This window comes from Protopterus annectens, chromosome 8.part0, assembly GCF_019279795.1.
Source record: "Protopterus annectens isolate FY-2018-M chromosome 8.part0, PAN1.0, whole genome shotgun sequence".
Taxonomy (NCBI): domain Eukaryota; kingdom Metazoa; phylum Chordata; order Ceratodontiformes; family Protopteridae; genus Protopterus; species Protopterus annectens.
Window position 1 is genome coordinate 874,920,263 of NC_056741.1, and position 27,162 is coordinate 874,947,424.

General features: G+C 40.2%; 1 protein-coding gene across 1 annotated transcript in view; it reads left to right on the forward strand.

Moving 5' to 3' along the window:
- Positions 1-27,162, forward strand: part of LOC122809128 (myoD family inhibitor-like) — a 343,926-nt gene that overhangs the window by 136,152 nt on the left and 180,612 nt on the right. The gene's annotated exons all lie outside the window — the stretch shown is intronic.

Below are 27,162 nucleotides of genomic sequence, written 5' to 3' on the forward strand. Positions count from 1 at the left end.
CACAGAGAGATGCATTATGCAGATCTTTTATTGGCCTGGGATTTCCAGGGATGTAACAGGGTACTGCAGGACCTGTGAGCAGTGCCAAAAAGTAGGCAAGGCAGGAAACAAGGTGAAAGCTGCTTTGATGCCTTTCCCTGTGATTGAGGAGCCATTTTAGAGGGCAGCTATGGATACTGTGGGGCCTCTGAGTATCCCAAGTTCCACATGGAAGAAGTATATCCAATGGTAGTAGATTATGCTACCAGATACCTTGAGGCAGTGTCTCTGTCCTCTTTGAGGCAGAAAGGGTGGCAAATGCTTTGTTAGAAATTATAAGCAGGGTAGGTTTCCCAAAAGAAATACCGACTGACAGAGGTGCCAATTTCATGTCAGACTTGCAGGCTTGTCTGTGGAAGCACTGTGGGGTGAAGCACCTAAAGAACACCTCCTACCATCCCCAAACTAATGGTCTGGTGGAGAGATTAAACTCTACATTAAAGAACATGCTACGGTCATTTGCAGACCAGCTTAAGAGGGAGTGGGACAAATATTTGCCCCATCTGTTGTTTGCTTATAGAGAGGTGCCCCACTGGTTTTTCACCCTTTGAGTTGCTGTATGGGCATAGGGTGAGGGGACCTCTAGATTTGACTCATGAAGAGTGGAAGGGTGAGTATGACTCCCATAAGGAATCTGTTGTAGCATATGTCCTAAACCTCAGGATAAGGCTCAGGGAACTCATGAGCTTGACAGTATGCTGTGGGGCAGCAAGTTATGGTTTCTTATTCCTGTTAGACACAACAAGCTGCAGGCAGCTTGGGAAGGACCCTTCAAAGTGGTATGGAAGGTCTGTGATGTTAACTACATGGCAGAACTGCTAGGCAGGAGCACAAATTGTACCATGTTAACATGATGAAACCTTACCATGATAGAGAAGGCCTTGTGCTGAGTATTTGCAGTGGATGGCAGTAGGAGTATGCGGGGGATCTGGTGACTGATCTCCTCAGTGAGGCTGGGACTGAGACCTCAGTAGAAGGGGTATCAATGTCACAGCAGCTATCCCCTACCTAGGTTCGAGAAATCCAAGCAGTGTAACAGGAGTTTAGGGGAAGCTTCACTGGGAAACCAGAGTGCACCCACCTGCTGCAGCACCATGTGTATACAGGACCCCAAAGACCTATTAAGCAGGCCCCTTATAGGGTGCCTGAGAGGGCAAACAGACTCTGAGGGAGGAGATACAGGAAATGTTGGAACTAGGGGTAATCCAGTAGTCCAGGGGCCTCCCTAGTGGTACTGGTACCAAAGGAGGATGACAACACCAAGTTCTGTGTGGTCTACAGGAAATTAAATAGTCACACAGAGTCAGATGATTATTCCACACCTGAGACAGATTAAGCCCTAGAGCAGCTGGGTGAGGCTAAGTATCTTACCACTATTGATCTTATCAAGGGCTTCTGGCAGGTGCCCTTGACTCGCATTGCTAGAGAGAGGTCAGCCTTTGTCAGCTTGTATGAGTTTACAAAGAATCCTTTTGGGATGAAAAATGCCCCAAAGATTTTCCGGAGGCTGTTAGCTCATACCCTAGCAGGAGCAGGAGATTTTACCCTTGCTTAACTAGATGATATTGCCATCTACAGCCATTCCTGGCAACAGCACCTTCAGCATGCAAGGGAGGTCCCTGGCAGACTACAGAGGGCAGGGTTGACCATTAAGCCCAGTAAGTTTCAAGCTGGTATGGCAGAGGTCTCCTACCTGGGACAGAGAGTGGGGACTGGTAAGATCAGGCCAGAACCTGCTAAACTGGAAGCCATTCAGGCATGGCCTGCTCCTGTTACCAAAAGGCAGGTGAGGGCATTCTTAGGTGCAGCAGGGTGCTACAGAAAGTTTATCCCCAATTATAGTACCCTAGCTGCTCCCCTCACAGACCTGACAAGGAAAGACAGGCCAGATAAAGTAGTGTGGACCCCAGCATGTGAACAGGCATTCCAGAAGCTTAAAGGAGCTTTGGGAGTACCCCCTGTATTAGCCAGTTCAGATTACAGCAAATAATTTCTTGAGCAGGGGGATGCTTCAAACCATGGGGTGGGGACTGTACTCAGCGAGGTTTCCTCAGAGAGAGAAGAGCACCCAGTGGTATAGCTCAACCGTAGGCTTCAACCCAGGGAGGAATGCTATGCAGCTGTAGAAAAGGAATGTCTAGCCATAGTGTGGGCACTGCAGAAACTTTAGCCTTATCTGTATGGAAGGGAATTCACTGTAGCTACAGACCACAATACCTTAACATGGCTACATCAAACCAGCCAGAAAAATGCCAAGTTACTACGGTGGAGCCTAGGGTTGCAGGCATATGATATGACACTTCAGCACCACAGTGGGGTTAGCAATGCCAATGCAGATGGGCTTTCAAGACAGGGAAAGGGTAAGGTATTCCCAGATAGGCTCATCCCCCTCAAGCAACATTTTTCAGGGGTCATTTGAAAAAGTAGCTTTAGTCTTTGAGGGGGGAAGAAATGTGACAAAGGGAGATACTGCCAGCACAGCTATCTGATCTTTTGTAATTAATTATATGTCATTGGTGAATATCAAAATGATTTGTGTAAGATGTTTGTGTTACAACTGTATCAGAACTGTATGCTATGTATAGATCAAACTGCTTGTACAGAAGTGTGTGTTGAAAAGGGTTTGTAAAGTACTTAACTTAAAAATGTAACCACAGTGTACCCTACTGTAAAAGAACAGAAATGTGCATACACTATTGTAACTGTTTAAATGTATATATTTGAATAATGGAAACTGGAACACAGGAGGTTAACTTCAGAAGAATAGCTGAAATTAAATTGCTTTATGGTCAGGTCATAAAAAAGATGTTATCTTTCAGTTTCAGTGCAGCAACAGACAATGTCTGTGCTGAGAAGTTTTCTGCATCGTCTTAGAAGTGTTTCATTGTTTTATGACTTCCAGGATCGGCAAAGATCTGAGGAAAAGCCCTTGTGTATGTATTTTCACGGGTAGATGCTAAGTACTGCTAGCTTTCAGCAGTGGGGTTTTACCTGGGATAGAGTCAGATGACAAGAAATTATGAAATTCTCCAAGCTATCCCAGGAGTAATATTTGAGATATTAATTTAAGAAGTGTCTAAAAGTGAGACTGAGCATTCTATATTCTGTCTTTGACCTGATAACATCAACTACAGGATCTATTTGCCACATCTGCCTTGCTGCTCTAATTAAGTGTACTCAGATACAGTATAATTCTTTCAGATATAGTCAGGTATATAGCAGAGCTTAATTTAGATGTTTTTGTTTGTTTATTTGAGACTGTCCTGCAGTGTTGTTTTAAACTTTGCAGAATAGTCTCATTTGGCCACATCTACTAAGCACAATCACAAGGCCTTCTTCACATATGTCCACAATCTCAAAGTTATCTCCCAAATCTGCTCTGAATTGGTGGTCAAGAATACCACATACACAAATGCCATAGAAATAGCCAACCTACTGGCAGAGAGGTTCAGTGAAAACTTTATCCCCCTGCCTCCCCATCAGTAAACCAGGACATCCCCAGTACCTGCTCCCCTCCCCTCATCACCAAGGAGCAGGTCATTAATGCCCTCTCAAAGGCAAAACAATCCAGCCTCCATGGAACCTGACAACATCCCTGGCTGTGTCCTACATGAACTCAGGCAAGAGCTCTCAGCACCACTAGGCACCCTATTCAACCAACGACTGTGCAGCAGCTTCATCCCAGCAGAATGGAGGACAGCCTCTGTCATCCCTCTACATAAAGGTGGAGTGTCCCTTGACCCAGGCAATTATAGGCTTATCAGCCTAACTAGCCTGATCTGCAAGGCCATGGAATACATTATCATGGACCTTATAAACAAGGACATTGGCAACCTCCAAATGCTTGATCCCACATAGTTTGGTTTTGTGAAAGGGAGAACATGCCTGTTAAACTTGGCTGCCTCCTTCAAAACAGTCACCAAAGCCATGGATGAGGGGAAGACAGTGCTACCTTGACTTAGCTAAAGCATTCAAAACTAGTCCCCACTTGGGTATAATAGATAAACTCTCCAAGCTAGGCATCAACCCATATGCTACCAGATGGGTAGCTAAATGGCTCACTGATAGAACCCACTCAGTCAAAATAGGGGATGTTACCTCTAGTAGCAGACCCGTAACAAGTGGCATAGCCCAAGGATTGGTCTTGGGGCCTCTACTGTTTGGGATATACTTTTCTGAGGCGCAAGCCAAAACCAGTGGTCTGTACCTGACCAAGTTTGCAGATGACTGCAAGCTGGGCACTGTCATAAATTCCCCTAGTGATGTGAACATCCTCTGAGAGGGCCTTACCCAAACTAATGACTGGTGCCAGAAGCATTGCCTCAAACTGAATGCCAAGAAATGCATCATTATCGCCTTTGGGGAAAATGGCATCCCCACTAATTATCACATTAATAATAACGTGCTAAGCAAGTAATCAGTAGTGAGGGACTTTGGCACCCAGGTTGATAGCAACCTGACTTTTGAAGTTTACCACATTGCGTCCATTGTAAGGAAGGCTTTATACATGGTTCACCTCATACGTAAGGGTATTTTATCCAGGAGCAAGGAGGTCATAACATCCCTGTACTCCTCCCTTTCTCAGACTCATTATTTACCTTGCCAGGCACATGCAGCAGTTGGAGAGACCACAGAGGTTCCTAACCAGGAAAATCAAGGGTCTCAAACACCTATTCTACACAGGTAGGCTAAAAGCCCTGTTCCTCTACTCAGTCTTGTACAGATTGCTCAGAGGTGACCTGTATCTGGTATACAAGGTCATCTCAGACTCGGCCTTGATGGAGTTGCTACATATCTGTAAGATAAACTCCACTTGCGCAACCCACACACAAAGCCTCAACCTGGTCTGTGACATTAATAGAGCTTGTTGGCAGGATAGATATGTGTCCAAATGACTCCCCAATCTGTGGAATAGACTCTATCTCCATGTCAAGCAGAGTACCTCTCTAGCTGTCTTTAAGAGGAACCTGGACAACTGGATGGGAAACAGAAAATATATCCCTGGGACCCACATGTGTCCCTGCTGGACAGGGAAAACAGGTGCTGACTTTGTGGGAACATGGGTAAAATTCATGGCTAGGTTTATAAGGGGCTGTGGGCCAATAGACTAGTATTGTCCTGTGAACCCAAATATTTCCTGTGATTTTGAACTCTGATGTTACTGTAAAGGTATATTTATTATTGCCATGTTCTTTTATTATTTATTATTAAATATATTTAAATCTTTCATTGTGGCTGGTCTGTCTAGACATACCTAAGCTCTGAGAGTACTTGCATATTTATTTGGTGACACTGGGTAGACCACTCCTAATAGCCTTGCTCTTGGACAAACTATCATTTGTATTGATAGAGATTGGACACCCTTAATTAAGGGCCTTAAAGTAGCTGATAAAGAGTTGTCTAGTGTCAGTAATAACTACCTTATAGTCTGGTCAGAAGGCTCATAGCTAGTAAACCTGTGCCAGCCTTTCCCAGGTGTGCGTGTGTGTGTGTGTGTGTGTGTGTGTGTCTAAAAAAAATCTCCAAAAGTGTGTGTGTCAGCTACTTGGGCAGGGACACAAAACATTGGCTGGGCAGAGAGAGTGCTGCAGCTCTTGGCTTGTCCACTCAGCTGAGATCTCAAGTCTGTAGCTGTGGCAGTGGGGAGTCTTATTGGGGATCTGGAGAAAGAGGAAGAAACCAGCCCTGGACTGACTGTGGACTCTTTGTGCTCTTAAGAGAAATTGACAATTCAGAGAGCTGCATCTGGAAATACTGTGTGTGTACCTGTCATCCTCCCAATGTACATCCCCCACTGGTGCTAGTGGTAAGGATTGAAGCTCCTTGATTACTGGGCTAGTGGTGAGGCATCACAAAGACATCCAATGAGAAATAATAAAGAGGTTTATCACCTTCACCCCCAAAGTGGGATGACTTCAAAACTGATATACTGGGTATGGGGAATAGAAAAATTAATTCAGGTTTATTCATTCAGCAGTTTTTCTTTTGGTTATCTGTATATTTCAACTGCATGGCATTGAGGCAAGGAACATATACATCAAGAAAGTTATATAAACCTATCTTTCATTCTCTTTTACCTAACTACAACTATGTGTGGCAAACACTTTTGGTTAGGTAAACATGGTTTGCCAATGACCATACTCCTTACCTCTCAGCCACAGTGGAAAGTTATCTAAGAGCCACATGTCAGTTTCTATCACAGTAAGCCCTGTTGATGAATGAGTTTACTTCAAACCTCTGATAATCTGTGTAAAAGGAGGATACGTTGCTCTGGCACCACTGGATCCTTGCGTTAATGCAGAGACACTGGATAACTATTTGTAACTTCAATGAACAATTAAATTATGACCTATGCACTAAATGGAAAAGAATATCACTGCACTAGTAGATCATTTAAACAGGGGTTATTTATTAGCATACATCTAGTTAGCTTATACAGTACACTGTGTGAGGAAACTCCTTTTAGCAATGGCATCCTTCAGTATTCTGCACAGTTGCCAACACTGTTCCCTGTCCTTAGTAATGACTTCTGCTCTGTATATGATTTCCTGATTTTTGTAGGTACTAAGTCGGTGCCAGAGTTGGCGACAAAACCAAACACTTGTCTTAAGATTGAGATACATGTAATGATTGAGAATGGGTTTTATTAACAAGGTCTCAATCAGGGATGGAGAAGTGTAATTTATACCAAGAATGTCTCATCTTTAAAAATGGTAACAAAGATTCAGATAAAAATACTTTTGTAGATAAAGACCTCTCTTTTTTCATCCATTATTGACATAGTGATTTTATCAAAGTAATTTCCTGCTTATTTATCAACAAATTTAATGTGATGCTTTTCTCAGAATAGACAGATACTTGTAGTCCCCAAATTTGGATGTAAAAGTATTTGACAGCATTCACAAACATGTTGTATGACTTAACTGGGATTGAATGATGGCTCTGAGACCAACAGACATTGCATATTTAAAGTGCAAATAAAAGAAGATATTTAGTATTTTGTTAGTATTTTGTTTTAGTGACCAGAGGTACTACAGTTTTCTTCAGTTAAACTTTCCATCCCAAATGTTCAGGAAATATGTTTAAATATTTCACAGTCTTTACAACCCATTGTTTTACATCCCCTAAAATGCCTTTTACTGGAATAAAAAACTATGCTGGCTTTCTTAAATCTTATAAATTCTGATAAAAAATATAAGTGAATTAATAAATAAAAACATAGGCACTTCCTTGTTACTATTGACATGCATTGTTGCCTCTTTAATTTTCCTTTGTGTATACCTTTCTTGAACTTCTGTTTATTTTACCAGCATGCACATATTCCATATCCTTTCACTTTCTCCTCTTGTTAGTTTAACTGGTTATATACAGTTTATATCATTGTTTTGTTTGTTACAGCACCCCCTTTCCTATTCTTTAATACATTAATGTATGCATCTTCCTAAGATTCCTAAAAGCAGTAAACATGCTAAAAACTAATCTGCTGTATATATTTTAACAGAAGTTAATGTTTGTATTTTTCCTGCTTTTGTAAGCAGTGTAACATATGTTGTAACATCTAGCATTCCTTATATTTAACATATTTTTCTCTTTTTATTCTAAGATATAACTACTAAATTATTATAGAAGTCTACTCACTAGTCAGTGCAAAATGTAAAGCCAATTTACAGAACATTTACTTCCCCCTAAAACACAATAATTTAATTCCCCACCCATAGCTCTCAGCTCTCCCTGATTTTAAGTGATACCCCTGATTTTGGCCCAAAGTGTTGGTCATTCCTTCCTAACCCCCCTACAGCTAGTAATTCTGAGGGAAAAGGTGGCGGATAACACTTAATAAATAATGACAATAGAGTTATAAACTTCTTTTTTTTTCAGAAAATTTATGTTGTCACATTGTCTTATTCTGTCAACTTCTCGAGTTAATAGCCATAATATTTTAAAAAGTGCCCCTGATTGCCCCTGATGCTTTCTGGATTTGTCTCTGATTCTGGAGCTAAGATATTTACAGCTATGCCCCCACCTAACAATAACTTTTACACTTATTTTACATTTTATGTCACACTGCATCAGTTTAAGCATTTGGGAACCTGAAAAAAATTCATAGGGGTACATTTTACTTGGAAAATGGTCACCAGTACTTCATCTACTTCACTTTAGGATTTCTGATCTAAAATACACACACACACAAATTCAGTTTGAATTTTGTATTTTAACTTCTGTCACCATTATTTCCTGTATACCACTTATGTTTTGATTTAAATTACAAGCAGCTCCATCCTCCGCTATGATTCTTGCATGTACTTAAGACTGGTACTGCCTCTTTATTTTGTAGATTCTATAAGATGCCGATATATATTCATATTTTTGTATTTCACGTTTTTATGAGGAAAATGTATTATTAATATGTATTTCTTTTTCCACAGTAATACTTTTTTGACTTGTGTAGTACTGTAATTAAGCAGAATCTTGATCTCAAATGCAGAATAAATATCATAACACCAAGGATTATTTTGTATCATAATACGACAATGCACGTCTTGTTGAGTAAACTTAAGTATGATTCTTTCCTTAAAATTAGTAAAATAAATCTCTGTTACAAAATTTTGAAATAATCCTGATGTTTGTAGATTACACCTTCAATTTATATGTATTTGTTTTCATCTTCTGAATCTTCTGATATAGATGAAGTGACGGCACAGGGCCATGACAATGCACACATTAATGCACTGGATTTTTTTATTTTAAACAGTAGTTTTACAGAAGCGTCCACAAATTCTATTAAAGTATATGATGAGTTATTAAATTTAAGTGTTTATTCTGTTAAAGAAGGTTTTGGTGATGTGGTTTCAAGTGATGGTAAAGAACAACATAACTGTTTTAGTGTGGTGGAACACTTTTCGTCTAGTATTTTAAGTGTTATTGATCATACGGAAGTGTTGGATAGTAAGGATGGGATGGAAGGGATATTTAATGATACACATAATGAATATGTGGGACCTGTTAACATTGAGAAAGGGGCAGACAAAAATATGTATGATAATTTATTGTTTATTCAGGAGGGCGCTGAGAATATAGCCCTCAATGGAAGGTCCTTAGATGTCGTAGAATCAGGAAGGAGGTTCTTCCAAGGGGAACATAATGGGTTTTTAAGTAACCCTATTATTATGGAAAACGCTACCAGTGATTTTAAGTTATTTAATTATTCTAACTACAGTTTTAACATTGAACATGTTAATTTATTTTCCAAGGGTTTCACCTTTGTTCCATGTAGGAAGGGCACATTGGTTGAAGCCTTAATTGATTTAAAATTATTTGTACGGAAAATGAATTTAAGAGTTTTCTTTGATGGGGTTGACGTGGTTAACAAACAAAGGTCTATGACAAAACCAAGTACTTTCAATCCTACCCTCAATCCTGTTATAGCTATTTTTGAAAAAATGTGTGAACTTGACATTAGGGATTATTATAGGAAAACCATAAGACAATCATGTCTGAACTTGACAGAGTTTGAGTGTACATTGTTAAATAATTTAAAAAAGGTTGACAATATACGTATAATGAAGCCCGATAAAGGCAATGGGGTAGTCATAGTTGATAACAATGATTACAGTAATATTATGATGACCATGCTTATGGATGATAACTATGTAGAAACCAGTATTAACAAAATTAATATTGCATATCAAAAATTGGACCCCATGTTAGAAGACATGTTGTTTCAAGGGGAAATTGAATGAAGTTGAGTATGAATTTATGTGTAATCCATACCCAGTACTTAGTGGCATTTTTGGTATACCCAAAATACATAAGGGGTTGGATAACGTTAAATTTAGACCTATCATAGATGGTAAGAGGTGTAAAACTTGTTTCATAAGTCAATTTTTAGATCACCATATGAAACAAGGATTAAATGCTTTCCCATATATAACAAAAGACTCTTGGGATTTTTTGGAAAGGGTCAAAAAATTTAAGTATAACAACAATTCATGTTTTCTTACCATAGACGTGTGTAACCTATTTTCAGTCATTCCCCATGACATCGGTCTCACATGGTTAGAAGAACAACTGCTGGTGACAGGTATTTTTGAACAAGATAAGATTAACGTTTTTGTTAAACTTATGGAGGCAGTTTTGAAAAATAATTTTATATTTTTTGAAGGGCACCTTTTTAAGCAACACTCTGGTGTAGCTATGGGTGCTGCCTGTGCCCCAATTTATGCCAATTACATCATGGCATATTGGGAGCAAAATTATGTTTTTACCAGTGAATTCAGGCAGTTTATTACATTTTACACGCGTTACCTTGATGACATTTTTATTATATGGGAAGGTGAGCTTGTCATTTTAGATGCCTTTTTAGAATACATCAATAATACAGCATGGTTTTTAAGGTTTACTCATGACCTTAATGTGGATACCATTACATATTTGGACGTTAGATTAACTTTTGACAAGACATTAGAGACGATCAAATCTAATATACATAGAAAATCCACTTTCTCGAATTCATACCTCCAATATAGTAGTTGGCATCCAAGGCACCAAAAAAGAGCCTTCGTAAAGGGTCAAATAGTGAGAGCTGCTAGGATGGTTAGTGAGGAGGAGGATTTTATCGAAGAATTGAATTTTATGACTACCTTATTTTTAAATAGAGGATATCCAAGGGAATTATGCCTAGAATTGTTTAAAGAGATCAAATATAAAAGAGATATGGGCTTCTATACTCCCATTCTCAAAGATGGTAATACGGATACTTCCAACCCTACACCTGACATGGTAGGAAGTTTAGGAAGATTAGATGAACATCCATTGCACTATGTTTTAACTTACAATTCTGACTCTGAATACATAACAGGCATGGTTAATATGAATTGGGGTATTTTGCAAATGGACAAGAATATAGCAGCCAAAATGGCTTTTGTACCTAAGTTTACCTATAGGAAGGACATCTCCTTAAAAGAGATTTTTGAAAGATGTTCTCTTTCCCCAAGTCAATGTAACAGCAGGGTATCCAGCAATTTTAAATGTGGGAGATGCACTATTTGTGAACATATATTGGTAACGGGCAATACTTTGACATTTAATCAACAGCATATTTGTATTACAGGCCATTTTGATTGTTACACGAAAAATGTGGTTTATTTGGCCAAGTGTCAAGTATGCCCTGCTTTTTATGTGAGGAAAACCTGCCGTTTTTTTAGAGAAAGGGTAAGAGAGCATCTATTGGACATTAAACATCTAAAATTAACTAACGCTTTAGCCAGGCATATCTCCAGTTGTTCGGAACATTTTTTTAAATTTTGTATATTGCAACAAATCAAGTACAATTTACAGGGTAGAACTTTAGAGGTGCATTTAGACTTATGTGAGCTTAGATGGCAACTTAGATTGGATGCGCATTGTCACCCTGGGTTGAATGATTGTTGCACGATTAAGCCTGTTCTTAAGCTCAAACATATTTTGGGCTAACTTATTGATGTATTTGAGCGCATATGGAGTGTAGTTTATTAAGTTTTGGTTTTTGTTTTATGTTGTATGTGTAAAATTTATATCTAGTATTCATTTTCATTACCATCACCTTTATTTATTGTATGTTTGGTTATTTTAATTCATTTTTTATCAGATTGGATAATTCAAAGGTTAATGACATGGGCGGGGTTGATGTTTGTTACTTAAGTGATTTTTTACGGCTGATTTTTTATTCTGAAGAAGTCCATACAGGACAAAACCTAGGTCAATCGACTGTGTTTGTGCTGCTGTTCAAATCGACTGTGTTTGTGGTGCTGTTCGCAATAAATTCCATTTTGGGTCCGACCTCGTTCTTCATTTTTTGGTGTCGTGGTTTATCCTGGTTCTTGGCATTTTGTATTTGTTTTCATGTTTTTCTTTTAATCACGTTTTTCTTCACCTTGCCTTTTGCATTGTCCTCGTTCTAACAATGTGCAATTTTATTTCCTTCAAATTCCCTTCACCAGCAACAGCTGTGTTCATCTGTTCCAAATCTTTAAAATTATTTTCATGCAATAGATGTAAAAATGTAAGATGTATTACTGCAGTGGTGGTGCTGCGGTAGCATTGTCGCCTCACAGTTAGACGTTGCCCATTCGATTCTCAGTTAGAGCGTCTTCTGTGTGGCGACATGCATGAATGGGCGTTCCTTCATTGAAGGTTGTGCGTTAGGCCCGGCAAGCCAGCACGTAAAACTCTACTGCCAATCATTAGCGGACCGGAGTTCCACTGTGGTGACCCCTAACCGGGAAAAGCCGAAAAGACAAAGATGTAAAAATATAAGATGCCCTTCTGCTCCAGACATTCACTCACCAGAACTGTTGTGTTCCAGTTACCAGATAAGTACTCACTGGGGTTTTTTCTTCTTAAAATGTTTGTTGCTGCTTGTTTGTTGAGTTCATGTCAGCTAAGAAGGGCAGATTCCACATAAAGACTCCCACGAACTTTGCCTTTTTTGTCTAGTCCCAGAGTCCTTCATCCCTAAGACCCTCAGTGTCAGCTAGCCTCTCTAAAATTATACTTAGAAAACCAACACCTTAAGTGCCTAGCACATAAGATGGATGTGAAGTCAGGCCATTTGGATGACCCTGTACAGAAAAGGCCAAAAAATTGTGGCCTGAACCTTCAGCTGTGCCCTGTCTTCCAGTCATTTCTCCCTAGGCTGGTGTAGGCTCGGAGACCATGCTGGAGGTAGTGATGTACCTTCGGTGGGTAACACAGTGGAAGCCCCAAAGGAATTTGCTGGCACATCTGTGAGGGAAGGGCAGGCATCTAATCAGGGTGATAAGGAGGAACCCAGGCTCGTTATCTCTGAAGGTCTTTGTGGCATCACACAAGTCATGCTGTATGAAGATGTGCTCTCTGATATTGTTGAATACAGGCTGAAGTCTGGTCCTTCCACCTTTTACCATATGGAAACTCCCCAAAAGAAAAAGGCTAGAACTAAACGTGTCTCCTGCTACACCTCAGCAGCCCCCTGAGCTTTTTCTCAAAGCATCTTTAATGGCTTCATGCCCTTCGCCAATCTCCTCCTTCTTCTCTTCCTCTGCAGCTCTTTTCTCCTTCTTCAACCTACAAAAGGACAGCTGATGACACTTCCTCAGAGGAGGAGGATTCCTCTGGAGAGGAGTCCTTAGCCTACTCTATACAGTTGGCTTCTCCCTTAGGGTATGCCTCCTTAGATGAGGAATCTAATGGTACAGATTCCACTGGGGAGGACATTTCTTTTGGAGACACTGTTCTCAAAATGAAAGATTTTTTCAAGTGGGACTGCTCCCAAGTTTCAGGCATTCAAAAGAGGTACTACGATCCCTTGCAGATGGATTCTCCATCTCCTTCTACTATCCCTCCAGTCCTGCCTGCCTTTCTGGATGTTTTCACGGCTGGCTCCAAATGTCCAGACAGGTACTATAAGGTACCGGAGGACTCCCAGTTTCTTTTCAAGGCTCCTGCTGCTGATCTGGCTACCATTATCTGTTTCTATGGATAAGGTTTTAAAATTGTTAGTGTCCACTTCCTTTTTACCCTCTGATAAGGAGAATAAGGTCATGGAACCTTTGAGAAAGAAGGTTTACACTTCTGCCACTTTGGCCTTCCATGCAATAAATTATCAGACCCACATGGCAAAGTACTCCTTCACCCTTCTGGCTGATGCAGAGAAATTTTTGCAGACATCCCAGGTTCCCCAGCAAAATCTAAATTAGCAGCTATTCTTAATTCTAATGCACAAGTGACTAGGCACGCCATCAAGTGCAGTTATAATGCTGTTGATGCCTCCGCTAGGGCAGCTGACACTGGGTCAGTCCTTAAAAGACACTCTTGGCTTAGACTACAACCTCTGCCTGAAGATTTCAAGACCAAATTGCTGGATTCAGCCTTGTATAACAAAGCCTTGTTTGGGAGTTCAGCAACAGAACTCTTCAAATCTCTTCAGGAGAAAGGAAAGGAGTTACAGGACCTTAAACATATTCTTGTATCTCCAGTTCCATTGTTTCAAAGGAATTACTCAGTTAAGGCTGCATTTGTCCGAAAGCCATCCCTGTCTTCTCCTAAAAGTAAAAAGGGACCCAGAGAGCCAGCCTCTTTAAAGTCTGCTTCTTCCACCCCTGCTCCAAAACAGTCCTTTCAGTCACAACCTAAGCCAGGTTGCCTGTGGCTACCAGCCACCAAGGCCATCCAATCTGTTGTCTCTTCATCTCAGCTTGGAAACTGATTAATCAGGACTCTTGAATCCTTTCCATAACCAAAACAGGGTATTTCATGGTTTGGAAAAAAAATCCCCTCATTCAGAGGGATCTCCCCCCAAAGATCAGTTTATCTTCTTTTCTCAGGTCATCTCAGACCTGATCTCTCAGGGGATTATCCAAGAAGTTCCCACTTCCCAAAAACAAAAGGAATGTTACTCCAGGATGTTCCTGGTCCCCAGAAAGGATGGCCTTAGATCTTTCCTATTTAAACAGCTGTCTCAAAGTCCCTTCATTCCATATGTCGCCTTTACCTTCCCTTCTCCCACTGATTCTTCCCTAGGCATTCATGGTGTCCCTAGACATAAAATATGTCTGTCTTCACATTCCTATCCACCCAATATTTAGGAAGTTTTTACATTTTTCTATTGCTTCCTTGCATTTTCAGTTTTGTGCTTTGGTTTCTCTATGGCACAAAAGGTTTTCACAAAATGCTTGGCTCCTGTCACAGCATTCTGCAGAATGCAGGGAATTCAAAATTTCCCTTACTTCAATGACCTTTTGATTCAAGTGCAGACCCCAGAACTTCTTCAGGAAAATCTTTGATTCATTATTGCCCTTCTACAGAGTTTAAGGCTCACTGTAAACTTCCAGACGTCTTCTCTCACCCCTTTGCAGGATCACATATTCCTGGGATGCAGGGTACAGACAGACAAAATGTTAGCCTCTCTTCCCATACAGAAGGTCTTATTCCTAACTTCCTATTTTCAGAGCATCCTTCCTCTTCAGTCATTGACAGCCAGGGACTTCCTTCATATCTTAGAGTACATTGCATCCACTATCCCCAAGATACCCTTAGCAAGATTACACATGAGGAAGTTGCAGTGGTATCTAAGAACTGTATGGATGCAACACTCACATCCTTTAGAGTTTCTGATCTCACTCCTTCCTTGCATAAAAGGGAACTAGAATGGTGGATCCTGCAGGTAAACAAAAACCCTGGCCTACTTCTGCAACCACCCCTTCCTTCCCTAGAGTTATTCACAGGTGCTTCAGACACAGGTTGGGGAGCAACTCTTCAAGCCTGGAGGGTCAGAGATATTTGGTCTCCCAAACAGGCACAGGAACATATCAATATAAAGGAGATGAAGGCACTGGTTTTTACACTGAAAATTTTCAAAAGCAACCTAGTTCCAGGAGTACTGAGGTGGCTCACAGACAACACCATGGCTCTTTGGTACATCAACAAGCAGGGAGGAACGAAGTCTACATTCTATGAGGCTAGCCCTAATTGCCTGGGAATTGGCCTTACAAAACCAAATCTCTCTTCAAGTGGTCTATCTCCCCTCAGCCCAGAATACAGTGGCAGACTCTTTAAGCAGGTCCATGACCCAATCGCATGAATGGATGTTGCACAAGGGTATGTCTATGGACCTAATCCATTGCTGGGGTATGCCTCAGATAGATCTCTTTGCCTCCCCCATGAACAGACAACTTCCAGAATTTTGTGCCAGGGTCCCACATCCCCTGGTGTGGAAGGTGGATGCTTTATCTTTCTCTTGGAAGGGGATGTTTCTGTATACATTCCCCCTGTGCCTCTTCTACAAAAGGTCATACTGAAGATTCATCAGGATCAGCCAAATATCTTGTTGGCAATTCCCTTTTGGCCAAGGCAGCACTGGTTCCCCCTTCTCCTGCACCTAGCCAGGGGCAATCATCACAAGTTATCCCACAGGATGACAGTACTCACTCAGGACAAGGGGACCCTAGTACATCCACAACTGTCAACCCTGAACCTGACCTTGTAGGTGATAGGGTTTAATCCCTTATAGACACCTTTTCTTAACAGGGCATGCTACAAGTTCTACAGGAGGCCAGAAAACCCACAACTACGAAATCCTACATTTCCAAATGGTAAATGTTTTCCATCTGGTGTCATAAAAAGGACCTACAACCGCTGATAGTTGATGTCCTGGTGGTTTTTTCCTATCTGTGTGAATTGATGAGGGCTTGGTTGTCCTACTCTTTGGTGAAGGCTCACCTTTCAGCCATATCTGCTTGTCTGCCTATGGCTCCACCTTTGGCCTCTAGGTTAGAGGTAAAACTTTTCCTTAAAGGCGTCCTTCATATCAAAACACCAAGGAAACCAATACTTCCTCCTTGGGATCTAAACTTTGTGCAAGAGAAGTTTATACTGGGACTGATTGAACCAACAAGCTCGTCTTCCCTGCAGCATTGCACCTAGAAAATGGTTTTGTTAGTGGCCATTATCTCTGCTAGAAGGGTCTCAGAGTTACAGGCCCTGATTTTCAATCCCCCTTCACTGTCATTCATAGAGATAGAGTTTCCCTGTACACTAACCGTACCTTTATGCCTAAAGTGGTAAATGAGCAATCCCTAAATTAGTCCATTAACCTTTCTACCTTTTTCCCTTCCCTTCAGTGTCTCAGTGAGAGAATATTGCACACTTTAGATGTGCATACGCAGCTCAGATACTACCTTGACAAAACCAAGCCTTTTTGTAAGACTGACTGTCTGTCTCTTATTACCTAAGCACTCTGGGTCAATCAGTTTCTAAGCAAACTATTTCCAGCTGGATTTCTAAAGCTATTTCCTTTTGTTATTTGTTTAATGGTAAGACCCTTACTTCCCTAGTGAAGGCTCACTCTACTAGAGCAGTTTCTGCCTCAGGGACATTATTTAAAGGTTTAGACACTGGCTCTATAGTGGAGGCAGCTACATAGTCCTCTGTCCATACTTTCACTAAACATTACAAGTGTGACACCATCTCCAAGTCCAGAGCTGGCTTTGCAAGAGCAATCCTGCATGGATTTGTAGAAAAAGCATTGGCTCATCCTCCTCCCAACCAGTCCCAAGCCTGAGCTTTGGCATTCTCCCTTATGGTATGAATACTGCAACATCTGAACAGAAGGACATAGAATAGTTGTGTAAAATCTTACTATAGCTATAGATGTCCTTCTCTTATATATGCTGCAGTACTGCTTTTCCCACCTGCCTTCCTCCTGATGCTTGCTTAGTCCTCCTGCTGATATGTTTCTCAACTAGGATCTCAGGTTGGTGCTGGGTGGCATACAGTTCTGAGGTAGGTGCATGCTGATGTCCGCTTTATACCCAATGTCTCTTTATGGCTGACGTACATGTGATGTTGTGCAGCATAGCATGTACCTTGCGATAGCATCAAGACTTTTGGATACTGGCTGGACATATGAGTCAGCTGGAGGTGGACTCCCTTATCTTATGAATACTGCAGCATATAGAAGAGAAGGACATCTATGGTTATGGTATGATTTTTCATAACTATTCTTTATTATGAAACATCTGCTCTTTTTTTCCCATTTTGTAAATTAGGTTTATTTTGTACCATTAATGACCTGCTTGAAAACAAGAAATGACCGTGTCTTCTTTTATACTTTTTTTTACTGTACTCAGTTTAGCACATTTCTTTTCCTTCTTTTTGACTATGTTTCTTCATGTACCCACCCCAGCACACACCCAAATTCTTTCATTCAGATTTATTTGGACTTTTAAATAGTGTTTTCTGATAGTTTGGTAGTTTTGCATCTCTGTCTCCTTAATAATCAGCTAAGTGTACTTCCTTTTGTCATCCACTGAGAACCATAGATACATGATACAGAAAGATATTAAATATTTAAGGATGCTAGCTAGTCTTTTTAACACATTCTGCTTCAATGTTTTTAAATTTGCCATAATGTAATTATTGTATATTTGCTTACTGTACTTACTGTCTAAGCACTGGTATGTAAAACTCTCCAGAAACATGCACACATGCACACAGACGCAGAGCTTTATACTTTCGACTGCAACATAAGGTTCTGTAAATATTTTACTATCCTTTCTATCAACTCCAGTTTTATTGTAACGCACAGGCCTCCATTTCCTTTCCCATGCCCCGTATTCTTTAAGAATAGTTTCTGGTGTAAATAAAGCAGTGCACCTTTCAATTAATCATCATATCTAGTTGTAACATTTCTGCCTTCCTTTCTGAGTAATACATTTACACAATCATCGTTTCAACAAATAGTTCAGGGATCAGATTTTTAAAAACATGGTCTCTAGGTGAATTATATTTTACTCTAAGTTACTTATCACAGAAAAAAACTTTTTCAGGCAATGCTAAAGTACTAGAACTTATGTTAAAAGCATCCCTTCTGTTAGCAGTAATAAATGAATAAAAGATACAAAAGTAAAATGAACTCATTAAATTAGTTTTCAATGTCAGCTTTTTAATGGGGAATTTTTCTAGTTTAAATCTGGTAGCATTTTAAGAGTTACAACTTCTAGAGCATCATTGCCTGCTGGTATTGAAGTTTGTTCATCATTGTACCAGCATGTTTACTTATATTATTTATTTTACATTTGTTTACTGGGTATGCAGGCTGTTCTGTTGACTCTTTTAAGTCATGACCCAGGACAACTTTGCCATCAAATATTAATACAGTTGTTCAAACACTGCTATTTAAGTAGCAGACTTAAAGTCAACTTTAATGCAACAGTCTGTAAGTAGAAACATATATATTTGTTATTTACAAAGAAATGTTTCATCCTAATGCATTACTTAATGAAGAATTGCAGTTACAACTTCAAAACATTGTGCCCATTGTTTTAGGTACATATTGTATCTAAATATTATCAGTAGATAAATATGTTAATAGTATATCAATTTATAACTTCATTCCTGTCTTTCAATTTCTGTGATAATTTCAAAGGTTGACACTTTGGTGGTGATAAATTAGTATTCAGTTGCTTGCTTTCAGATTTGTATGCATTTTTCAGTTATTATTGCAGGACATATTGAATGGCCTTTGTAGTAATATACTTTCAGCCTAGTAATAAAGAGTTATGCTGCCCTGGTATAGGCAATGAAACTTGTGTGAGTGTGTTTCTTGGTTAGGTAGTTTCCAATGCTCTACTACATTGTATGATGCCTAAGGTATTTAGTTACATTTGACCTCTAAAAATAGGTAATTTTGTAGTGCTGCTTTGCAAGTTGGGTGCTGTAACTGAATAGAGGATGTTTAACTTGAGTTACATGTTTGTGGTTCTGTGCTCTCAGAAGCTCTGACATTTTGTTAGACTATAGATTCTTCTAATTAGTTATGCATTAGTATTATTTATTTATTTATTTACATTTGTTGACCGGGAGTGTCCAACTGGACGTAGGTCCATTTTCAGCGGAGGCCCGGGGAGAAAAGCTCCACAGTTAAAATAAACAGACAGTAGTTACATTGGATTACATAGTGATTAACAGTTTAACATAGCAATTACTTACAGCATATTTACAGATGAAGAACATACTACATCAGTAGACAACTAGAATCTTTATCTGTGAAGTACATAACAGACATTAACAAATGTTACAATAAGAAGTTTCTGCTGTATAATAAATACTAGGCTTATGAGCATCTGAGCTTGCTATAATCAAGGTAGTTAGTGGAGTGGAAAGAAAGGTAGTGGTTGGATGGGGTGGATGATATTAGACTGGGAGTTGCAAGGGCATAGCCAGCATGTTTTTAGGTGTGCTTTTAGTAAAACTTTGAAGTGGGTGCATGATGGTATGGAGGTAATTGTGGGTGGGAGGGAGTTCCATAATTTGGTTATGGTGCAAGAGAATAGTGCTATACCAGCAGAGTTATTGGCTTTAGTGATCTGCAAGTGATTTTTGTTGCTGGATCTTAGTGGTCTGGTGGTGCGAAAGGGTTGGAGTAGATTCTGAAGGGATGGGACATTTAGTGGATGGTTTACTAGTTTGTGGGCGAGTGAGAGTTGATACCACTGAAGGAGGTGAGGCAGTTCAAGCCAGCCCAGTTCAGCAAGTGAGAGACAGTGGTGACTACGATAGGATGCCCCTGTGGCGAATTTGGTGATTTTGTTGTAGCAGGTCTCTAGCTTGTTTAGATCGCATTGCCTTAGGTTGGTATATATTGGAGAGGCATAAAGTAGGGTGGAGATAAGGTGGGAATTTGCTATTGAAATCTTTGCTGCTTTGGTGAGAAGTTGCTTATTTCTGTATAATGCCCCTAGTTTTTTGTGGACTTTTTTTATGGTCATGGATATGTGAATGTCAAATTTTAGTTTATTGTCTAATTCCACTCCTAGCAGTTTGGTGTGTTCAGTTGGGTATATAGTGGTGTTGTCTTTTGCTGTGATGTTAAAGTGAGAGTTGTTTTGAGTATGTTTGGTGGGTTGGAAGATGAGTAGTTTAGTTTTGTTTGGGTTGAGTATTAATTGGGCATTGGATAACCAAGTTTCAACAGAGGAAAAGGCTTCCTGTGTGACTTTTTGCAGTTTGGGTAGGGACTGGGCTGAGCAGATGATGGTTGAGTCATCTGCGTATTATATGAGTGTGCCATGTTTGGTGGCAGAGGCTAGATTGTTGGTGTAAACAGAGAAGAGTAGGGGTCCAAGGATGGATCCTTGGGGAACCCCTATGGAGACAGGTAGTTGGGGAGATATGTCATTCTCCCATACAGTGGATTGTTGGTGGTCAGACAGGTAACTCTGAAACCAGTTGGTGACTGATTGAGAGAAGGATAGGTTATTGAGGACAGAGATAAGTTGTTTGTGTGGGACCATGTCAAATGCTTTAGATAGGTCTAGGAAAGCAGCAGAGGAGAGATAGCCATTGTTTTTATGCTGAAGGATAGTGTTAGTAAAGGAGAGTAAGGCAGGGGTGGTGCTATGGTTTGGTCGGAAACCATGCTGAGTATTGGAAAGGAGGTTGTTAGTAAGGAGGTAGTCTGAGACCTGAGAGTGTATGCATCTCTCTAGTATTTTGGAGAGTGGAGAGAGAATATCTATGGGGCGGTAATTGGTTAGTTCTGTGGAGGGTCCACCTTTGTGGAGGGGAATTATATGTGATACTTTCCACAGTGTGGGAACGTAACTTTCTGACAGAGATCAGTTAATCAAGATGGATACTGGGTAGGCCAGAGCATCAGCTGCGATTTGTAGGTATTTACTTGGGAGGTTGTCTGCTGCTAATTTGGTGGGTTTAAGTTTAGTTAAGAGGTTTTTATGTTGGAGGTAGGTACAGGAGAAAAAGAGAAGGCAGTGGGGAGATTACTAGTTGAAGGTGTGGGTTGGAGGGGGGGTTGTGTTGTTTAGCTAGTGATAGTATGGTTTGTGTGAAGTGTGTGTTGAATGAGGTAGCAATATTTTCTGAGGAGTGAGGGATGTTAGGAGGAGGGGTACTGACTTTACTTGGGTGGAGGATGGAGTTTATGGAGGACCAGAATTGTTTGGGGCTGTGTTGTGAGGAGTCTAGGGCAGACTGGTAGTATTGGAATTTGTCCTGTTTTATTAACTTTTTGACTCTATTGCGTAGTTCTAGGAATTTCTGTCTAGTTGAGGGGGTTTTGGTTTTGCGCCAGTGCTCCCAGGCTTTATCTCTGTTTTTCATTTCTGACTTAGTGGTTTTCTGTAGACATGGGGAGGGTTGTGCTTTGGTTCTGGAAAGTCTTATGGGGGCATGGTAATTAAGAATGCTCAGGAGGGTAGTATTAAAAAATGCAACTGTGTCATCAAGACTGAGGTACTTTAGAGAATGCCAATTACATTCTTTGAAGGATGATATGAATGTGAATGGGTTAAAGTTTAGTTTTTTACGTATTTGATGGTAGATGACAGGTTTAGCTTGGTATAGGTATTTTCTGAGTAGGAATGTTGGGGAGTGATCACTGAGGCTATCTGATAAGCAGCCTGTTATATATGACTGGGGGCTCTTACTGACTAGTATCCAATCCAGGGTAGTGTGCTTGCTGGAGTTTTTATTTATCCTGGTTGGCGACTGGACTAGTTGGGTGAAGCCATGAAAGTTTACATGATGGGTTGGATGGTTGCCAGAACAGGATTGCCAGTCAATATTGAAATCACCTAAAATGATAGTTTCTTGGGGGAGATGGTGGGTGGACCAGCTGAGGAGGTTTTCTAGTGGAGGGATGTTTTGGCCAGGTGGGAAGTAGCATCCAATTATGTTGATGGTTTTGTTTTGGTTTATTTTGAGGTTGGTATATATTATTTCTTCATTGCCTATTTGTGGAGCTGATGATTTTAAGATCTGGATGTTTAGATGCTGTTTAAATATTATAGCTACACCGCCTCCTTTCTTGTTTAGCCGGTCTACTCTTAGTATGCCGTAACCTGTAGGGAGTATTTGCTCACTGGTAATGTGAGGTTTTAGCCAGGTTTCTGTCAGGATGACTATATCTGGGGAGTACAAGTCTATGGTGGCATGGAGTTCATGGACTTTGTTGGATATACTTCTAATATTTAGGCTTAGTAGAAGGAAGTCACTTGGCTTTCTATTGGCTGTAATATGGGAGAAGTTGGGGTTTCTAGTCTGATTATGAGGATTGGGGTTGGAGATGGTAGGGCCAGGGTTGGGGTGGATGTCTCCACTTAGGGCTAGTTTTGATATGCATGAGATTATTAGTTTTCTCAGTTTTTGAATGTGTTTGTTTATAAGGGAAACTTTATCATTGTGCTCTGTGGGTAATAGGTATGGTGGGAGGGTCACTATGTTAAGTTGTAGCAATGCTTTATGTTTGAGTAATATAGTTGGTAGAATATGTGGGGGGTGCATAGGGATGGTTCTTGAGTTGGTGGGAGGGGAGCTGAGTGAGGGTGAGACATGAGTGTTGGTGTGAGTAGTAGTACAGTGGTAGTGGTTGAGTGGGGGAATGCTGGAGCTTTGGTAGAATGTAAGATATGCAAGGAGAGTGTATGCAGTGAGCATAGGTAAGGTATGCTTGTACATGTTAGTTGAGGAGGTGTGATAGTAGTGGGAAGATGGAGGAGGTAGTGTTGGGTTAGCGCTGTGGTTGGCTATTGGAAAGATGGGAGGGGTTTGTGAGTGTAATAAAGGTGGGACCACTGCGGGTGGGAGGGAATTGGGGGCAGGGTAGGGAGCAAAGCGGGTAGAGACCCTGTTAGTTGCTCTTATGAGGGGGCTGGAAACAATCAGGTAACAGAGTTAACTGATAAATGAACATATGATAGTGACAAGGGTGGTTGTAGTTTTAAAAATGGTGCCTGCCACAGGTAATATTTATTATTATTATATATGCTCTTATGAGGGGGTTGGAAACAATCAGGTAAGAGAGTTAACTGATAAATGAACATATGATAGTGACAAGGGTGGTTGTAGTTTTAAAAATGGTGCCTGCCACAGGTAATATTTATTAACTTTGGGATTGTCTTAAGGTAATAAACAGGGAAGGGGGAGGGGAGAACAAGGGTATGAGCAGGCAGTTCTTTGTACTGCTGCTAATGAGCCAAAGCAAAGACAAGTTTGTGTTTAAGAAACAATCACAATTAACCAAGGACTGCGCTGAAACTGTAAGTCATTTCTTAACCATTTATCAGGTGGAAAAACAGGATAACCTTGTATCAGTAGGCTATTGTGGTCTCAGTTTAAATTAACAAACACACAGAATTGATCTGTTATGGATACCATTTGCTAACAGAAGAGAATAAGAGAGAAAGTGGAAGATGAGTGTGTGTGTGTGTGTGGGGTTGGGGGTGGGGGGTGTAGGGGGCTGCTTACAAGCCAAAGCAGAGTGCTCTCCAGGGGAAAATTAATATTGGCTCAAACAGGTAGACACACATTCAAAGTTAACTTTAGCTGTTTGCAGACAGTTCAGACCCGGACTGCGCTTTTCTTATAAGAATGATAAAGGTGGTACTGCAGTTGAATACTTAAGTGTGGTGTTAGGGTCAAAGTTAACTTTAGCTGTTTGCAGACAGTTCAGACCCAGACTGCGCTTTTCTTACAAGAATGATAAAGGTGGTACTGCAGTTGAATACTTAAGAGTGGTGTTAGGTTCAAAGTTAACTTTAGCTGTTTGCAGACAGTTCAGACCCAGACTGCGCTTTTCTTACAAGAATGATAAAGGTGGTACCGCAGTTGAATACTTAAGAGTGGTGTTAGGTTCAAAGTTAACTTTAGCTGTTTGCAGACAGTTCAGACCCTGACTGCGCTTTTCTTATAAGAATGATAAAGGTGATACCACAGTTGAATACTTAAGAGTGGTGTTAGGTTCAAAGTTAACTTTAGCTGTTTGCAGACAGTTCAGACCCGGACTGCGCTTTTCTTATAAGAATGATAAAGGTGGTACCGCAGTTGAATACTTAAGAGTGGTGTTAGGTTGGAGAGACACGGAGATCCTCATGGGGCCTGTAGCAAAGTTGATTGTAGTTTTAAAAATCGTGCCTGCCACAGGTAATATTTATTAACTTTGGGATTGTCTTAAGGTAATAAACAGGGAGGGGAGAACAAGGGTGTGAGCAGGCAGTTCTTTGCACTGCTGCTAATGAGCCAAAGCAAAGACAAGTTATTACAAATATAAGTCTGAATGTACATTCATTTGTCTTACAAGCCTTTTATTTCTTTAGCTCTTTGTCTTGAATGTTTAGTTCAATATTTGCTAGTGTGCTTTTATTCCATGCAGTTAACACACTCACCGTTGGTACAGAAAGTTGTGGGTTCTATGCCCTCATCTGATAGTTGAACTAATTTTGCAGTACTGACACTGCAGTGTAACTTCAGGGAGGTGCTGCACTCTGCCATCCTTCAATGAGACGTTAAAATGAGGTACCACCTGCCTGTGTTGGTGGTAGCTCAGGTGGCTGTAAAAGATCCAGCAGCACTTATCAAAAAGAGCAGGGAAAGTTCAATGGCTAAATTTCCCCTAGTCGGTATAAATATCACCACCCTCAGGTCTCACCCTGAAAAGAGGCCATTGGCCTAATGGGACTAACCTGGTCAACAATGTGTAAATTAAAATAGTCCTAGTTCCCATGAACTGTTTTGGTTCCTTCTCCAAATTTCCTTTCTTTACCTCTTCATGTGCTTTCTCTGGAGTCTGTTCCACAGGTAACACATCTTCATTCATCACTGAAACGCAAACAGTTTTGCATTAGTCTACACACATAACCCCTCACTTGCCATCCTTGCTCTCTCTGGTTTCAGTGAAGTCTGTAACTGTGCCTTTTGTGGCATCAGTCTGATTATTTTTTTACACTAAGCACTGAATACTCATACTCTGTCACTTTCTTTTTGAATAATTCATTCATCAAGTAGCCTTATTTACTGCTCTGTTATACTAATAATGTTGGTGAGCTAACTAGGACTGCTACAATTATTTTTGGTATCCATTTAGCTTTTTCTTTCCTTTTTGATATCCCATAAGCTTCTATTTCCTCATAAGTTCAAATGTAATTTCAGAAAAAAAAATCACCACCTCTTTTTTGTTTGTAACTTCAACTACCAAACTAATTTTTTCATCATCAGCTGCCATATTATTTTTTCTCCATTCCACTCCTTTCACATCACATTCCCTTTTCACCTTTTAAGTGAAAATGAATATAGTCTCTCCCAGTCGTAGAAGTGTCCCTTTTTTCCAGACCACATTTATCTAGTTACTATAAATACTATGTTTGGTTATGACTGCACAGAATCCTATGGATCAGCAAATTTGCCTCATCAAAAAATAAAATAAATGCTGTATATACTCTTAACACACAGGCAAATCAGACTGTTCTCACCTTACACAAGGAAATAAGAGTCTGTGCTTCCATCAGACAGAATGATAGTCTGTATTCATCTCACACAGAAGGAAACAATTTGAACTTCCCTCAGACACCAGAGTATGTGATTCCTTTTGAACAAAACCTATCTGCTTCCATTGTACATCTAGAGAGACAAATTCTAAACTCTCGCAAACAGACATATGCATTTTGCATTGCCCTTATTTAGACAGATAGGTCAGATGCTCACTTATATAGAGGGACAGAATTTGTACTCCGTTAAACAGAGACGTAGTCTGGTCTTCTCTCATGCAAGTAGAGCCTATGTAGTAATCACATAGAAGTAACTCAGTCTGTACTTCCTTTGTTTTGATACATGTGGTTTTTATTCCAGTTGTAAAAGTGTGTGTATGGGGGGGTAGACTCGCATACAGATAGACACCATCTGCATTTCCCTCATACACAAGTTGTACTTCCAGCATGCAAAAAGACATAGTGTGAAAGCATAGAGGCAAACATGGTTTGTACCCTCATATAAATTAACACAGACCGTACTTCCGTTACAGACAGAAACTTTTTTTCTGCTTCCTGCATATAGTGACAGCAGCACCTGATTTTCTTCTATGGTCTTTCTTCCATTTGTATATGAAAACATACCATTATTATTTTCTCAAACAGATATAAATAGTCTGTATTTCTCCCACAAAAGCCAAAACACAGTCTGAACTTTTATTATGCACACAATCATCATACAGATACACAGACACTGGATTTCAGCTTATACAGACTGACTAGTTTGTACTTCCCTCTCCACATTTGGTCTGTATTCTTCCTGTGATCAAATATGGTCTGTATTCATTACTGTGAAAATGTGTCTAAGCTTCTGTCACAAAGAAAGATACAGCCTGTACCGACATTAGAGACACATCCAGTCCTACACACACACACACACACACACACACACACACACACACACACACACACACACACACACACACACACACACACACACACACGTGTAATTCATGTCATACAGATAGCAATGGTCTGCACTTCTATTTCTCTCATTCTTCTATGATGTCAATGCTTTTCTCTTTTTCTACATATAGGCAGCACATGCTACAAGCCATACAGTCCAAGGCGGACAGACAGACAGGCAGGCAGGCAGACAGGCATGCAGGCAGACAGACAGACGCACATTTTTTGTATCAAATATTGGATTGCCTTTTTGACTCTGGAATCTTTCTAAACAATTTCCTTAGTTCACTTATTATTATTATTATTATTATTATTATTATTATTGAAGGTTAACAAAGAGCTCATGCATTTTGCTTTGCTAATTTTGAATACTTGATCCCTT